The 19,435-nt window shown below is 35.2% G+C and overlaps 1 protein-coding gene across 2 annotated transcripts in view; it reads left to right on the forward strand.

Moving 5' to 3' along the window:
• LOC150097353 (protein argonaute-2-like) overlaps positions 1-10,816 on the forward strand; it is a 69,529-nt gene extending 58,713 nt beyond the window's left edge. Inside the window, exon 3 of one of the 2 annotated variants that reach the window (XM_090407689.1) lies at positions 10,723-10,816. The gene's annotated coding sequence lies outside the window, so the exon portion shown is untranslated. Of the gene's footprint in view, positions 1-7,315; positions 7,878-10,722 lie in introns of those variants that run through there. The other variant, XM_090407688.1, reaches the window with a different exon arrangement.
• The last annotated feature ends 8,619 nt before the right edge of the window (positions 10,817-19,435 follow it).

A 19,435-nucleotide genomic window follows, 5' to 3' on the forward strand; every position in this document is an offset into this window, starting at 1 on the left:
ATAGCGTACTTCCCACTCTGACTTGGAAAGTTCACCTGGACAGAAAGTTTTTAATAAATATAGGGAGTTATCCTTTGAGACATAGGTTATAGAGATCTTGTAATATGCCATATCTCCAGGCTGTGTCATAAGCTTTTTCCATGTCAAAAAAAAACAGAGAGAAGATGTTCTTGCTTCAGAAATGCATCTCTTATACAAGTTTCTAACCGAACTAAATGGTCTAAAGTTGGTCGATGTCTACGGAAACCACATTGTGTATTGGAGGGAAGACTGTTGATTTCTAAATACCAGAGAAGTCTGGCATTAACCGTTTTCTCTAGTATCTTACAAAGACAGCTGGTCAGAGCAATGGGTCGATAATTATTTGCTTGTGTTGGATCTTTTCTTGGTTTTGGGATAGCAATGACAATTGACTTTTGCCAAGAATTTGGAAACTCTTCCTCTGTAAGTATTCTATTGTATAATAAGAGAAGATCCATAGAAGATGATGGTAGATGTTTTATCATTTCATAATGGATGTCATCAGGTCCTACTGCACTAGGGTGAGATTGTAGGAGAGCTCTTTTTAGTTCCTCCTTGACAAATGGCTGAAGAATGTTGGTAGAAAAATTAAGCCTTTGTTTAACTTGCTGCTCTTTCAGTATTAAAAATTCCAGAGAATATGAAGCTGTTGCTGAGATTTTAACAATAGCTTTGGGATCAGCAAGAACACTTCCATTATAGTCTAAGGTGGACAAACAATGTGTACTATATCTGCCTTTCATTTTCCGGATTTTATCCCATACAATTTTTGGACTGGTCATTGGAGTAATTGATGTATTAAATTGGATCCATGATTGTTTTTGACTCTGCCATCCTACATAATGTGCTTTGACTCGAGCACGCTTGAAAGTTATTAAATTTGATGTGATGGGGTATCTATGAAATATGCTTCATGCCCTGTGTTGATCTTTTTTTTTTTTGGTTGCCTGACATTCTGGATTCCGCCAAGGCTTTGGATAGACTGGAAATCAAGATGATGTTTTTGGGATGGAGGCTGTTGCTGCGTAGACAATGCATTCTGTTATATATTTTACAGCTTCATTGATAGGTGTTTGACTGATGGCATCAGCATTAAATTTTGCAAGATGAGAGAAAGTGTTCCAGTCAGCCTGGTCCATTTTCCATATAGGTATCCGTGTGGGTGAACATGGTTCCTGTGAAGACATTCTACAAAGAACAGGAAAGTGATCACTTCTATATATGTTCTCTTGAATGTCCCACATGATTAATGGAAAGGGAACAGATTGTAAGATCAATTGCAGAATATGAGCGGGTAGGCATATGGAAGAAAGTATTGAGTTTATTATTTAGAAGGGAAAGGTTATTATTATCGAGAATTTTTTCAGTGATTTGACCTCGTGTATTAGTGTTGGCACTACCCTATAGAGCAGTGTTTCTCAAACTTCAGATATCTGCGGACCCCTTCTTAAATTTTCATTATTACCAAGTAACCCCTAATTAATTAATTTAAAATATTAAAAAATTATATATTTATTTTATTTGCATTTATATGTTCATGTAAACAAAAAATATGATTTATTTTTAATAGAACAAACTTTATAAAGATACTATAAAGTTTTACTTACTTGAAATAATTTATCATCAATGAGAGGAGTGAAATTGCTTATGGTGAGATAAAATTTCAGCAAAATTTGGCTGTATAGTTGTTAATTTCAATCTCAGATGAGGTTTGACATCTATGATGCGATTCCTCTTCATCTTAATATCTTCAAGGGCCGAAAATCCAACTTCGCACAGATATGAACTTGGAAATAGAAAAATGAACCTTAGAGCTTTATCTGTTAATTCAGGAAATTCATTTTGTATTTGTAGCCAAAATGATGATAACGTAATCTCGCTGTATTTATTTTTTAGGAAACCATCAGAAGCTAGTTCTAAGTTGTTCTTCTTCTATTGACGATAGACCCTTTGGCGTAAATTTGCTTTTATTGAAAGGGTATCTTATCCACTCGATATTAATGTCCAATTCAGGGAAATACTTTTCTAGATTCATTTGTAAGCTTTTTGTATGGTGCATGATAATAATTTTCACATCATCAATTTGTTCATTTGAACTTGCGAGCAATTCATGAAGCGATGGAAACACGTCAAATTCTTCATTACCAACCTGCTTTTGCCATAACTTCATTTTTGCCAACGTGGCGTTCACTTTATCTTTGACATGAAATATAGAAATTTCCTTGCCTTGTAAAGATAAATTAAGACTATTTAATACAGTAAATGTATCTGCCAGGTATGCTAATTGACTGAGCCATTTCCAATTATGTAAATGCTTTTTCAGTTCAAACTTTTCATCAAGAAAAACTTGTAGTTCATTCCGAAGTTCAAATAAACGAGTAAGGACTTTTCCACGAGAAAGCCAATGAACATCGGTATGGAAAAGAAGTTGTGTATAGTTGCTTCCCATTTCTTTGCAAAGTTGAGAGAAAAGTCTGGCGTTTAGAGGACGGCCTTTAATATAATTTTTACAGCTTCATCAAGAACTTTTCTTAGGTCTGTAGACATCATGTGTAGCCGAAGCCTCCCTGTGTATGCAGCAGTGTGTCGACTTTGCATTTGGTGCAACAGCTTGAATCCTTGAAACAAGCCCTTTTTTTTAGATCCGACCATGGATTTCGCTCCAATCGTGCTTACTCCAACGCAACTTTTCCAATCAAGCTTGTTTTGATGCATAAAGGTATTTATACTGTTGAATATTTCTTCTCCTGTTGTATGTTCTGGCAAGGGTTGTCAGTATAAAAGGTCGTCATGAATTTTTTGATTTTTTTCGTATACCTAACGAACACTTAGAAGATTTGTAATGTCGGTCGATTCATCTACCTCCAACACATAATAACGACTCTTACGTATATCGGATAACAGTGTTTGTTTTATATTTTCAGCCATTTCAGTGATTCTTCAATGAATGGTACTATTTGAAAGGCAAATCCGATCAAAAGATCTTTTTGCATTATCTCCGATCATAATTTCCGCTATTATTTTTGCTGCAGGCTTGACCAAAGTTTCACCAATTGTTTCTGCTGCACCACTTTTTGCTATTAATAGCAACACACGATATGAAGCTTCTAAAGCCATCATGTTTTCACCTCCTGACACGATCGACGTCACTTTTTGAGATTCTTTTAAATGTTTTAGTTTATTTTGAAAAAATTTGACAGGTTTGTCCTTGCATTCATTATGTTTCGATTCAAAATGGCGATTTAAATTACATGGTTTCATGCTTTCATGCTTTCATTTTTTAAAGTTTCACCGCAAATTACACATAATGGAATAGGTTTCTCTTCATTTCCCGTCCATGAAAATCCACATTTCAAGTAATTTATATCGTACTTACGAAGTTTTCTCATTTTCTTCCTAGTTGGTTCTTTAGAGATGTCAGACGACACACACTTATCAATTTCAGTTGATCCAGGTGCAATATCAACATTTTCTTGTTGCTGACAGCTACTTGTATCTACTTTGTTCCTCTCTTTTGCACATTTTAAAAATCCAGTCTTTAACCAGTGATCCATACTCAAGAATTTGAAAACTAAAAAAAAATTACCGTATTTAACGAACAGTCCTTCAACAAATGGCTAGTGAAAGCAGAACTCGAAACAGACAGCAAGGGTAGGCCATTAAAGATAAAGCAGCTATGAAGACGTTCATATGATTGGTGCGGTATTAACAAAAGATCGCGCTACTAATTGACAAAGGGCAGGCCGACAGTTCAGTTGAAATGCTAATTCTCTTCAACTGAATTCCTTATATAATATCTGAAACACATTCACTATATATTTCTTAGTTTTAACACGTTCACTCAAACAAAACCATATGTTGCTGGTGCACCATATGGTGTTGATTGTCTACTATACAGCATTTTATGTGGGAGGGGTCATGCGATTCATTAGTTAGTAGTGCCGTTTTTATCCCAGTTGTCTCTAATTGCACTGTTTGTTGAGAAATATATTACACAGCCTGCAGATGTCTCTGTATCTTATTCAGTGATACAATAGGAACGTTTTATGATCTCAAACTTAAATTTTATTCCATGCGTTAATAATGCATAGCCGAAAATTGCCGCGGACCCCCCGGGGGTCCGTGTACCACACTTTGAGAAACACTGCCATAGAGTATTGTGACCGTTAAAGTCACCATCAAAAGTATGGGTTCAGGCAGTTGCAAGATAAGGTTATCAAGATCAATTTCATTTAACTCAGCATTTGGTGGTAAATGAATTGAACATATTGTAATAAGAAATCCCACAGAGAAGCGAATCACTACTGCTTCCAGAGAAGTATTAAGTTGGACCTGATGGAAAGGAATATGACTGCCCACTAGGATAGCTACTTCTCCATGAGCAGGACCATCTCCAGTTCTATCCTTACTTACAGCTGTGAAATTCCTGAAGGTATGGTCCTCATTGGGTCTTAAATTTCCTGTAGACAGAAACAGAAAGGTTTGTGTTTCTGCAACAACATCTTGATGTCGTCAGTATTCTTGCGGATCCCACGACAGTTCCATTGTAAAAATTTTCCTATTGTCTTGATTTTATTGACTTGTTCTGGTTTTCGAGAGGTTGATTACTTACATTTGTCAGATTTATATTTATCCACTGTTTTAGGGAAGTATGGACAGCCAGTATCCATCTCTTCCTCTGCTAGAGTTTAAAACAAATGTGTTAGGGTCAGTTGGTATGTTTAGTTTGCTTTCAGTGAGTATCGAGGTGTCCATTTTTTCTGTGCGAGTGTCTGGTGGTTTATCTTTGATTGAAGTCTCCACCATAATTTTTCTGACAGGTGAGTTTTCATCGAATGGGACCATTTTTGAAGTTGTCTCTGGAGTAAGGCCATAGGTCTTGCGATTAATGCGCTCAACAGAGAAGCACTTGCAGTCGTAAAGTTCAGGTATGGTGGAATAGACATATATGTTTGAGTTGCTATTGGCACTTTTTTAATTGTTACTTTTTTCAGCATAAGAGGATCGTAGAACAGGTGTAATGGTGGCCAGCTTTCTTTTTGCATTCTGATATGTTATGTTTTGTTCTGTTTTAATTTTTTGTATCTCTTTTTCATCTTTCCATTTCTGACATGCACGAGAGTATGCTGGATGATCTCCCTGACAGTTAGCTCTTTTTTTTTTTTCACAGCAAGATTTATTTATCATGTTCTTTACTACCACATCGGGCACAGGTAGTAGAACCACGACAGGCAGTTTGGGCATGTTGTATCTTTGACATTTAAAGCATCTCAGTGGGTTAGGGATGTACATTCTAACAGGACAGCTGAGATACCCTGCTTTTACAGATGTCAGAGGGGTAGGTATTAAAAGTAAGGATGATGTTCTTGGTTGAGACCAGGCAACCATCCCTGTGTATCAGTATGTGCCTTGCACCCGTCACTCCTTGATCTTTAAGCTCTGAACATATATCCTCATCAAGGAGATCCCATTCTGATATCACTCCTCTACTGGAATTCAGTGTTCTGTGAGATGTTACTGCAATTTGTATTCCACCCATTGTCGCTCTCAGTAGTTTCTTGGAATGTTGTTTGCACATTGTTTCCACGAGGATATCACCAGAACGCAATTTCTTGACAGTTTTGGGAGGTCCTGCCAGTCCTTCTAAACCTTTCTGGATAAAGAAGGGTGACATTTTTCCAATTGGTTTTTCCTGTTGCATGAATGATTAAAAAGGTTGGTACATTTATGTTAGTATCCGATGTCTTTTGTTTCTTACTTCTGTTTTCATATGCTGTCTATATTATCAGTACTTGGTTGGGACTTTGTTAGGGTCCCTGAAACATTTGAGGATGAAGAATTCATATTTAAGTAATTTTTAATTCGGTGCCAGAGCTCCCCACCCACCACCATGGAGCCACACATGGATGCCCACTACCAGGCAAGCAAAGACTGCACTGAGGAGTGGTATGCCAGGGTTATCCTGAACGCTATACTGGCACTGCAGCAGGCCTAGGATCCGGACCATGGGGTAAGAGACTTACTGCAACACCGTTGACCCTTGCAGGTAAGCCTACTAGCCGATTGATCCTGGCTGGGCCATCCAGGACCACCCGTCTTGCCAAAGTAGTGCAAGACTACCAAGATCCCCCTTTCCGGATGTCCACGGGTTGTACCGCTGGGCATTGGATCCCAGTGATGGTGGTCTGGAAAAAGGATAGTGAAAAAGAGACTCAGGAGAAGTAGAACAAAGAATATGGAAAGAAAAGCAAAGAAAAAGAGGAAGAATGAAAAGGGCCAGTACCATCACTGGGAGTCCCCTCCACCACTAACAGGTGCCCTACATGGAGGGGTTTGTTTAGGTGTCAGATAATAATAATGAAACTGGTAAGATCATCATTTAGAAGAATATTTATATAATACATTACTGTTAATTTTTTGTGGGCTCTGAAATAGTTGGCTTTGTTTATATATATGTTAGTATATAACACTATGTTGAAATAAGGTATATAGACAACATATTTCAGAAAATCTAAATTGCATATACATATCACTCATCACTAGTATGGGTACCTTCCTATGTATACTGTACTCACCACCAGTCTGTGCCCTTTTGTAACTAATATGACCCTTCATCCCCACATCCCAATTCCTCCCAGAGGTGTTCCGTTGGATTTTCTGTGCAGACCAATTTTGTAACGTTTTCCTCAAACTCTCACAGCAGCACCTCATGCTTGACGCTGTGTGTTGTCATGTTGAAAGAGAAATGGATCTGTTTTGTTAAATTCCTCTAATGTAGGAAGTATTGCATTCTTGAAGTGTTACTTATCTATAAGTGATCTGATCAGTACGGCTAGAACTTCAAGTCCAAACCAGGAGAAATATTTTACTCTGGCATATGGCATTTCTTAGGCATCCACCACAACCTTGCTCACCTATCTGGTCAGAAAAGGGCGTAACATGATTCATCATTTTGGAATACAATGTCTGTTCTGTTGATTTGCCAAAGTTTGTAATGCATCTGCTTTTCTGTAGAAATAGAGATTTTTGCATCGTTTTACAGAATCTTATTGGTGGTTTTGGTATAATTATTTCCACATTGGACTGCCAATATATCCATATTTGCTTCCATACACACTTTAATATCTCATAGCATTAGATTTTTGCACCGTTTTTTGACTTGAGAGAGCCAAGAAACACACGATGATCCAGTTAACTTATTTATTCCACTACTTATTTCAACATAGTGTTTATGTGTAATAACATGATGGTCCTGAAACATTGAGAAGATCACGATTATTTTTTTTCCTTGCAGTTTCAGAAAAAGCAGTAGTTCAAATGTTTACGATGAGCATTAGAAGAAAGAAGGAAAATTTCATTAGGTCTTGTTTTTGTTGGTTTTAATATCTCTTGCAGGTAGACTATGTATACACAAAAAAACTGAGCATAAGTTTTATTAAGAAATTATATTTTCTATTGTTTATCAAATTTATTTTTGGCTTCTATTTATTTTCATGGTGACAACTATTTATCAAAGAAATACTTGTTAATTATATTTAAACTTTATAAATAGCTCAAGGTTTATATAGAATAAAAAACCATGGTACTATCCCACATAAATAGTTTTACATTTTTTGTATCTGAAAAAGAAAGTTGTAGATTATCCTTGACAGTAATTATCAAGTATAGTCATATTTTCCCTTTTAACCCTTTCAGGACCATGGGACGTGTGTCCCCACATAAAATTTTAATTTATTTGCAACTCTTTACGTCCATTGGGACATATGTGTCCCATGAAATTCTATAAATCCTACAATTTTTTCCTACATAATGATGATGTTTTATGTTAAATAGATACCTAATAAAGTCATTTTAATACCTAAAAACTTTTTATTACTTCATGAGACCTTCTGGTCCTGAAAGGGTTAATTTGGTTGAGAGATAAGATTTGTTTTATCTCTAAATCATTTAATTAATAGCACAGAGCTTTTTATATTTTATTTTCTGCTGTAATTCACCCCCACCCCAAGTATAAGTATTATTTATATATAAGATTTTTTTTTTTTTTTTAAACCATATTAACTAAACAGTAGAGATTCTTTATGGAAATAAAGATTGTTGTGTGAATAGGATTTATGGAATCTCATCTTATCTTGATAACTCATCTGCTGTTTCTAGTAATATTGTCAGAGAACTTCCACAGTATCTGACCACCTGCACTCAGTAATCAGGGAGTAATCAAGTGTAGAACAGCCTACTTAAATCAGAAATAGAACTAAACTCTGGTTATATCAGATCGCTGAAAGATTTGTATGCCTTGTGTAGTTTAACTTAACACTTTTGCAGTATGCACATTTTCAGTAGTTGGCATTAAGTTGAAGAATTAATTACTTTATCAGAGGATCCTTGTTTCTGTGTAGTAGTTCTTAATAGACAATTTATACATTATCTATAATGTATATTGTACATTGAGACTGAAATCAGGATTTATCTATGGTTGTTTATTTTGTTAGTCAAGATTGTTTGGGAGGAGAGGGTGGGAGAAAACTCCAAGTAATTTCAATGAATTGCTTCACAATGCTATTGGAGAAAGGATCAGCCGTGACATCCATTGCGTTATTGCAACAGCAGTAGGTTCTATGGCAAGCTGATAGCATTAGTAAAGTATTACTTTTAAAAATAAATCAGTTCTAAGAGTATTAATTTTTTATATTAGCTCCAATCATAAAATGTTAGAAACCTTATTAAGCTGTGACTAATCCTTTCTAGAGAATATTATTACTGTAACCTCCATGGAGTAAGTAGACTCATTGTGGGAAGCCCACTCAACCAGCTGCATGTCTGTCATATTGAACCTTGAAATCATTTACACTATAGGGTGGTGGCAGTGGTATTTCAGTACTTACTTGGAAAGTGACTAAGTTTATGAATGCTCCATTCAGAAAAGATTACATGCTGAACTACAAAGCAGGAAATTATGACCAACTGAGGGGTATACTAAGTTCAGTGGAATGGGAAGCGTTTAAATGATGCGATATCAGAGTGTGTCCAAGAATTTGAAGAATAAATAGTATAGTAGTCAAATGGATGTGTAATCTTATTAAGCAAGAGATTCATAAGAAACGGATGATCTGCATTATGAAAATTATAAGCAGCAAGCTAGAATAGTCACAATTGATGTACGGAAAGCAAAGTGTGAGTGTGAAAAGAAACTGGTTCTGTGTGCTAAAGATAATATCGATATGCTGCAAGTAAAAGAAAGAATGAATATGAAAGAATAACTGTTCTGAATGCAGATGCCACGAGGGTTAGAGATACAGAAGAGGTTGTTCACCTAATGAGTGCCCATTTTGTTAAAAGCTCTCAACCTGATGTACGTAACATTGAGCTCTCTGCTACCTCTTCACTGAATGAAGAAACTCAGGTGTCTGAGTCTGAAGGCACTTCTTCTGGGCTGTATGGGGTAGTGGCAGAGTTTCCCCAACAATTACAAGTGCAACTACAACTCATAAGTAGTGTACACAGTGTGTGAAGTACCACTGTAGTGCACCAAAATCATGCTGCTTGTCAGGAGTCCTGGTCATTTGCATCAAATGTTGGCTTTCAGTTTGTCCTGCATTGTACAGTAAAACTCTGCATTGATTGTTCCTTCCTTGAGAAAGAAGTCCACCAACAAGAATGCCTTGGCAATCCCAGAACACTGTATCCGTGACTTTTTGGACAGTGGGAACAGTTTGAATTTTTTGCGCACAGGACATTGTGGATATTTCTACATCATTGAGTCTTGTTAAAGTGATCAACCCACATTTCATCTCCTGTGATTAGATGAGGGCACAACTTTCGAAAGCCAAGGACATAGTGAACAATTTTTTAAACAGTGGACTTATTCAAGTTCACCACTCATGAGATTTCATGTGGTTTCACTTGTCAATCTTCAAGCATGATGCCCTTAATTCACGAAATATTGTCTTCTATCATGCTTGATGAAGGCCTGCCTGATGTCAATCTTCAATATCACCATGGCCCCACTTTAAATTCATTTCACCAAAAACACATTTGCTTCTTTGACATCACCCTTTCACCACACACACAGCAGCCCAGTTCATAGTGAATGTCACTTGATGAAGCCCCTTTTGCTTGCAAAAAAAAAAGTAAATAAATAAAATAACTTCACAGACTCCTGATGTTATTAATGGGTCTGTCTATCCACTGTGTTTTATCTCATTTCCTTTTACCATTAATCAAAAAAATGTTACCTTATTTTTCGTAAACCTCCCCCTCACATCTCTCACAGAGCTGCTTTTCTTAGTTACTGTATTCTTTTCACTTTTGCATGCAAAATATTGCTGGTTTCCACTTCAGTCATCAAGTGAGAGAAGGAGTTGCATTATATGTCATACTCATAACACTACTTGAATGCAGTAAAATCTCACATTTGCAATGAAATGTTTTTTTTTTTTTTTTAACTTATGTATTTTGAGCATATCCAAACATTAAATTATACGCCTCCATGCGTATAATTTAATGTTTGTGTAAACATGATATATAAACAATGTACAACTATATAAGTGAAAAATTACAATTAAATTGTGCAGTACGCCTCCAAAAGAAACTGGTAATTAGGAAATTAAGTTTAGACTCATTAAAATAATGTAGAACATATGTATACATTTACCAGTGGTCTACATCTTTATAAGAAGAATTTTTGTTATGTTATTACAGAATAATTTTAGAAAGAAATATAATGCTTCTGAAAGATCTTATCATTATCATCAATTTCCTAATATGTAACCTCAACCAGGGCTCCAGAAACCCACTCGCCACAGGCAAGTTATCAGACAAGTGGTGAGTGAATTTTCAGCCTTGTTGCATTCAAAATGTATTGCCTTCTTTTTCTTTGCATAATTTATGCTTTTCATTTTAAAACATCTCATTCATTATCAAATTATTTGATCATGGGTGGCCTTCATGTGTTGAAATGAAACTAAAAACTATATACAAGTTAAACAAAATGAAATTAATAACTATAAAAACTATTTGGATCCAAGGCCTTCTAAATAAAACTGTACTTTGAGATCGCCTTTATCTAATTTTAAAGGATAAACTTATTTTCACTGATTCATTCTATTATTGATTTGTTTAACATGTACCTGTCTGCCATCTACCAGACTGAGCATTTTGTTTTTCACAGCAAATTCATAGAAAACAATAAATGTTCTTTATCAGGCCCTTTCTCAAAATATTAAACTTCTTAATTGCTGTAGGGCTATGCAGTATTTCCCTATTTAGCATATATTGTTCCGATTCATCTTTACTGTTACACTGAGTATAAATATTTTTACCTCAGGCAATTTAACTATAAGAAGCAGAAATCACAAATTCATTACCAGAGACAGAGAAAAAAAGTTTCTTTTACTGTTTTATAATCAAAACGTATCAAGGTAGAGATCTTCATTAATGCCACTTTACAGTTTCACATTTCTCTAATTCCATCGTTCCAAGAAAATAATATCACCATTGTCTTTGATGCAGAATACAAAACTTTCCATTTTGCGTTTCTTCGAATGCAGAATAAAACATCTACTTAATATCTCCTTTTATTTCTTTCACTTGTTGAATAGTATCAACTCTTCCAGTTAAAGGATTCACCTTACTAGGATTCCTTTTCAGAATCTTCTGTTGATACATACTGCTTGCTTGTCAAGTTTTCAAAAACATCCTAAAAACAAAATTCTCTGTTCTACATTTTCAAATTTTCATTCTCCCTCTCCTTTTTTTTTTCCTTGTTACTCTAGTACCGAACACTGTCAGTCATCCATCAACCTCCTCAGTGAGCATGTGCATTTGTTCAGCTAATTGGCAATCAAGAAGTCAATAATGGCTGACACGTCATCGTTGTTATTGAAAAGGAAATGTCTTTACAATGAATGACAAATATCACAGTACACGTAACAATTGTAAATTAAAATAAGGCACATTGAAATTATTACAACTATCAGATATCTGCTAGGTACAATAAATCTCATTTGACATTTTTTTTAACTTCCCTACTGGCCAATGTGGATGAAATAGTGACACCAAATTGCACTTCTTATCCCTGTTATTCAATGGGTTTTAGAGCTTCGTATCCAGATTTAGCTTGACGTCTATAGATGTCATGGCCGGTTGGGGGTTTAAACATAAATATCAGTTTTTTATTGGACACATCGCAAGTGCCAATCATATGTGGCTATGAAACTGAAACTAATAAAATTAACTCAAGTAGATGCTATTGTAAAAAGATTCATACTATAATAATTGTAAATTGTCTTATGTAATTCAATAAGTTAATTCCTTCGTAGACACTGATTGTCCTTGCCAGAAGTTAAACAGAGATACTCTCAAAGATGCCTTGCTGCTGTTTTTGAAATAAGAAGTAATTCCTATCCATAACAACAGGTGTAACTGTTTATCCCTCACTCTGTTATCAACTAAAACTTACCCTGTGTCTGCAAATTCATTTTGAGATAAATTGACAGGTATTCTCAAACATTTTGCATTATCATTCTTATACGAGGGGGGGGGGGGTCTAGAAGGTTCTAATAAACACCTAGTACAAAAATGATATTAAAGCAACTGATATAACCACAAGAAGGAACTTACTAGTAGCAGAGTTATGAAGGTAACTTATATTCTTATATTCTCGTATGTTCTTTCTTGTAGTCATGTCAGTTGTTTTAATATCGTTTTTGCTCTAGGTATTTATCAGCTTTCCAGATCTCTCCCCCCCCCCCTTCATAAAAATTAGATACTATTAAACAAAAAAAAAAGTAATTGAACAAAACCAGTTTTCATTTGTTTCACTGCCAACTATGATTCTTCCAACATCCTCTTCAACCCTAAGAGATATGCAGTTGTAATGTAGCATTGGCATAAGCTTATTTTCACAGTTACTAACATGAATTAGCATGGTTAATTATATACTTGAACATGTGATAATGGGGCTTTTTAATAGTGTTATTTAAAAACCACAATTATTGTACAAAGCCAAGTTGGAGACTGAATTACATTGTGAAAAGTTTGTATGTCTCCTTTTTTTTTTTCATGAAAGGTTATTTGCAAACCTATAATACGTTTGGCACCTGGCTTAGGATTTTTTTACTATATATATATATATATATATATATATATATATATATTTTTTTTTTTTTTTTTTTTTTTTTTTTCAATCTATTTTTTACATTGTCGAGAGACCAAATCTGGAACCTTTTCAAGTCACTTCAGATCTCCAATAGGTGGGATTGGTGGTCTCACACTGGGCAATGAAATTTAATTTCTGCTTAAAGACAATCACAAACATCCATGCCCGTGGTGGGATTTGAACCCGTAGCCTTTTGATTGGAGAGCGGGACACTATCCATTCAGCCAATCAAGCTGGCAAGTGTTGACGATTTTCTGTTGTTTTCGTAAGCTTGTCTTTCCTATTGAATTATTTTATGGATAATTTATATAATTAAAAGATGAAAGGAAATGCAAACTCCGTCTTTTAGTTTTGTGAAGGGAAAGATATACTACAGTATGGCACAAAAAAAAAAGTACTGGATAACTACAACGAGATATGGTAAAAACAGGTTTATTAACAAAGAAATTCATGTTTACACATGATATGTACATCCGTAACTATTGGCGGAATCTTGGTTGAATAAAGCATTGACAATGGTAGCTTATGTGCTCGGAATGGGCACCTTGTCTTTCAAAACAGGTTTTGTAGCATGCAGTTTCTATCTCTCTCTCATCTTGGAAAATAAGGTGTGGAACATCTGCTGATATATATCGTGTAATTTTATCCCTTGATGAACTAAGGGAATGTGGGTCATGGTGGAATACCCATTTTTTCAACATACCCCAAGCGAAGACATCAAGTGATGTGAGATCAGGAGAACATGAAGGATACAGGACTTCTGTGAACCTTGAAATGAGCCTCCCAGGGAAGTATTCTGATAAATAGACTCTCGAACCACATGATGTGTGACAGGTTGCTATGAAAAAGCACCTTTTAGAATACCTATGTACAAAATGGAATGTTTTTTGCATGACACATCCTATGCAAATCTTGAGTGAATGGAACCAACAAATTCTCAATGTAGCATTCTCTCTTCAAGGTCTCAGTTACACCACCCTCTTCAATGAAGTAGGGCCCAATTATGCCATGGTCAGAAACTGTACTCCTTGTGGTGACCTTCTCGCTGATGACAAGGTTTCTCTTAGACAAATTCAGGCCTGACGAAACCTGTAGGTTCAACTTTGTCCGAGAACCAGACCTAATGGAGGAAGGAAAGATCTTCATAGACATTGGCCAGCACGCATGCATGGTATTCCCACTGTGTAGCATGATTGGTTTCTCTTAAGTATTGACCTACCTGACTGATATATGAAAAGGCACCCAGCTCCTTAAGGATTCTCTGTGGTATCCCAAGTTTTATTTGCTGCTCAGGTAACACTTACTCCAGCACACACAAATGTGATTCTCATTTGTGTTAACAGTTTGTGGTCTCCTCGAATGCCCTTTGCATTACAGCAAAACACTCCCAGTGCATTCATAACCTCTCGATTAAGGCAATGATGACACTATTGTTTGAGGTACACTTATGGAAATGACAAACAGACTGCTCACAAACATGTCATAGGCTTGGACCATTTGCTCTACCAACTCCATATGAACGAAAATAATGCTTAACAATAAATGTCTTTTCTTCCAACATCAACACCATTGCTATATCTAAATGTAATGGTGTAGATTTTACTCTACATGTGCTCTTCTATTAATGAGCATGCAGTCAAACTGTGTATATTATAGCATGTGTACTGAAGGGGGTATTTGAAGTTCAGCACTTTTTTTTTCCCTATACCATATATTCACAATATTTTAATATCAGAGCTGTAAATAAATTTGGATGCCTTTTTTGGATTTTTATTTAGTCTTGTGGAACATTTCTCATTCATCAATAGACCACCTAAGCTGAGAAAACACAATGATGTAGTCAGAAGAATGGTATGTGTTTAGTTGACCACATGCCATTAGACTGTGGTCAACCTAGACTTGGGCCACGAGTAAAGAAGTCCCAATGAACTTTTTCCAAGCCTCCTTATCTGAAGTTAAATTAGCCTTCTCATACATAGATTACAGGGTTCTTCTTTTTTTTTGACACTAAATGTTATCTCTGTGTAATGCAGATGAATATAGTTTTGTTGAGAAACTGGTTTCTTCAGCAATTCTAAACAATCCACCAGGTGCAATGGATACTCAAGAGCACTCATGACAAAATAATCTACTGCTGCTCTGTGCGCAAAAAAAAAAAAAATAAATAATAAAGCGTTGTGGGAAATGCATTGTCTTATAAACTTCTTTAAATCATTATTGTGATTTAGTTTCACAGTTATATGCAATGTTGTAACTAGGATTTTTGTGCCCCCTCTCCCCTTGGTAACACTTTTATTTTTAGATTCCTCTTCAGACTTGGTCATAGCTTATGGACTTCCAAAATTTTATTTATTTATATATATATATATATTAATGACCCTAGTATATACAGAAATATAACATTTGTTAATTACTAAAATTGTATATTAAGTATCAAGATGTTTTCTTCTTGCTATAGTTAACCCTTGATGAAACGTTAACATCTTCACCCGGTTAAAAACGTTACTAATATGATTTGATAGGTAATGCATTAAAAAATTATTCTTTGTTTGGAAGATTGCCTATTATATTAGTTTTTTAGTCAAGGACAGTTATCTACATGTTTCTTTTTTGCAATTATCAACAATTCAGATCAATTCTTCACATGAAACTTATCTTTACCTTTTTTTAAAATAAGAATTTTTTTTTAACCTAGCAAGTATCTTCACCTTCCTACATTATTGTTTTTCTTTGTGTGTGTATATGCACAATATTCATAAAACCTACTGCATGCCATGCAACTACACCAATGTCTCTAAAAGGTAGAAAAGGTAAAGTACCTTTCTGCTACTTCATGCCCACACCAGGCTTGTCCACCAGATGACAGACTAAATAATTTATACTAGACCAGTAATTATATTTTTGTTTTCATCCTTTACCCGAGCGTAAGCCAGCAAATTTTAACATAAACAATATCATTTTATTACTTCTATATTGAAAATATATTATTGCTATTATTATTATTACTACTACAACTACTACGTGACACCTCCAGGAAGTCGAAAGACTCATCTAGGGAGGGCACCTACTCTACAGCTCTATCTCTGCCAATCAATCCACCAACTAACAAACTGCAACTACACCAACACCATCTACTATCCACCACCACGACTAGTATTTTCCCAGACAATCACAAACATCCATGCCACGGTGGGATTTGAACCCACAGCCTTTTGGAGAGCAGATACACTAACCACTTGGCCAACCAGGCTGGCAAAAAAGGCTTAGAAAACGTTCTTCTAGTTGGTGACTAGAATGGAACTCTTCAACGTCTTTCTTTGGACAGTTTAGCACTGAGGAGTGCAAACACCTCCTCCAGTGAGCCACACAGGCTCTATTATATGACTTCTGAATTGATTTAACCTTAGTATCTTCCTGGGTCTAGCCACTAATGAAACTTCAAAGGTTGAAACTGGTCTGGATAGGGACATTTCCCATAACGTATAGCAATATAATGCATCCAAAAGGAAGTATGTTGTGTATAATGGGATAGTGAGGCAATTAATGCAGAGTCAATAGCTTCTATATACAGTCTAGTTGTTGAAAATGCTTAATACTTATTCTTTGGTAATGGATTAAACAAAGAATATAAATTCTCCTCTAGTGTGATTCACTCCATAACCAAGCGGGAAAAAAACTTTTTATAACTATTGGATAAGGATTAGATAATCAAAAAATTTCTACATACATCAGACATACAACTTTCAGTACCTTTTCTTAAAGCTAAGTCAGGCTACCAGTAGGCAAAGTGGTAGTCTCACACTACCACTAGGTAATGAAAATCATCTTCCACCTAAAGACATTAATGAACAACTATGCCGCAGTGGGATTTGAACCTACATCCCATTGATTGGAGAATAAATATTATCCAGTCACCCAACTAGACCAGCTAAATAATAAATAAATAGCTGCAGATCAAAACTCAGTTGTGTTTTTGTGGCAGTACATTAACAAGCTACATTTTACTGTTGTAGTTATCTGAAAATGTTTGTTTAGAAAACAAAAACAGCTTTGTTTCCCATATGGTGCATCTAGTTTGATTTTCTGAATACTCATTCCGTAATACGACACACAATTTTAGAAAACTAAATTATGAAACTGTTACTGAAGTTAATTGATAGTTAATTGACTTTTGGGAAAGTTCACTGATAATTATAATTTAAATGTGACTAAACGAACAACCATTTTTTGAATGGAATATTGTAGGGAAATTTTCAGATGTTTGTTTCACTGCAAAATTACTGAAAGAAAAAGTTGACTCTGTAAAACAGATTAAATTATCTGTTCAAGATACATCATGAGTCATCACATAGATGCTACACCATTTCTTTCTCTTAGCTCATGTGAATGGTCCATGACTTGTATTTTTATATTGCAAAACCTAGACTAGTTACCTAGGTAAGGCAACTGGACAATTGCTTGTCCAGTTACCTTACCTACTAATTAAGGATTTTGTGTTTCTCAAAAATATTACTTTTTTTGATGTAGGCAAAATCAGAGAATGCAAAAAAAAATACATGATAAATCTTTTTTTTTTTTTTTTTTTTGAGGGGGAAAAAAGCATTAAAGGTTGACTAGATTATTTCTTGAGCACAATTAATGATATTATCATCAGGACCAGATCTGAAGTGCATGAGACATTTCCTTTTGTATGCATTATAAAATCAAAAAATATGATCTCATAATTTTTTTTATTCTTATGTAATAATAGTTTAGATCAGTGGTCAGTAACCTTTTTAATATGAACGACCCAATACTGCAGGTACTGTGTTGCCGAGTCCTCCTGATTTAAATAATTAAACTTAAAATTACAATTGGCATGAATGGTTTTGAAATGTCTTTCTATATTACTTTTTTTAGAAATAGCCACACTATTATTGCATAATAAACAAATACATTTGCCATTATGACTGATAAAGCAAGGCATTCGCATCTGATCTGACAGATACATGATAATTGTTAACATGAATATTCTTAAACGGTTAAAGAACATTCATGTTAACAATTAGCATGTATCTGTCAGATCAGATGCGAGCGCCTGAGTGGACGAGAGACCTGATCATAAGTAGTTTGAGTTGTTGACGTCATCTAGTTATCAATGCAATCACTCTCACTACCCTTCACACCATCTCTAAACGTTGTTAGAATCCTTTGTTTTTTAGTATGTGTGTTTGTTGAATCACTCCTGCTATCAGTGCAAATACTTTGGTTTACAAAGATATTTCTAACCTTTTATAATGGATAAACGTGAAAGGAAAAGAAAGTACTATTTTAATGACAATTGGAAGGATGAATATTGCTTTATCAATCTAGGAAAGGAGTCGGAGCGTGCTCCACCTTTACTAAGAGTTGCCCATAAGGCACTACTTAGGCTTGCATCTGCCGAAACTTTTAGTTTCTATATATTCAGCATGAAACTCTTGTAGTTTCTATATTCGACTATGAAATAATGTTGGATTCGATATTCACTTAATTTGTACCATCATGTATTATATTTGTAGTTTTTTTCTTTGTTTTCTTGCATTTTAGCACATACTAGTAATGAATGTATCTCTCAGATATACTGCGATCTACGCTGCAAAATTACCGCTGCGAGCTCCAAAGCAGCTCACAATAATTCACTGTTGGTGCCTGTGGGCACTGCGTTGCTGACCTCTGGTTTAGATGAACTGGCTTTTTTGTTTTACTGGTTCTATGAAAATTTTGAATATCATTTTTAATTTAATAATTCAGTTCATGGAAGTAAAATATTAACTTTTCTTTTTAATAACACTCCCACACAAGAGGCCAGAAACCTGTTGTAAATTAGTGCTGTGTCTACTAGTCTCACAAACATATGAGACCAGTATACATGGCTCAAGAGAAAGTAATCTGTTATATCCTTTTTGAACAACAGGTTATTGTGGTCTTTGGAAATACTTCAAGCGGAACGATGCTCCAGAGAATCGAGGTAGATGGAATGAAAAATTGAATGGAAATAACAGGTTCAGTAATTTTGATGGTTCAACTGTAATTAAAAAAGAAGTAGTAGTAGTCAGTCAGTTGTTGCTTGTGTTACTGCAGGTTTGGCAGTAATAGGGGTATGATGGACTCTAGTTCTGCTGAACAACAATGGAAATAGCTCTAACGTAGAGAATGCAGAAACTGACCATCTGTAAGGTGGGGGGTATCAATTAGCTGCACTGCCCTCTTCTGAGCAGCATTAAGAATTTTTGG

The sequence above is a fragment of the Typopeltis vanoorti genome, chromosome 17 (genome assembly GCF_054136105.1).
Source record: "Typopeltis vanoorti isolate ZY-2024b chromosome 17, IOZ_Tvanoo_1.0, whole genome shotgun sequence".
NCBI lineage: Eukaryota > Metazoa > Arthropoda > Arachnida > Uropygi > Thelyphonidae > Typopeltis > Typopeltis vanoorti.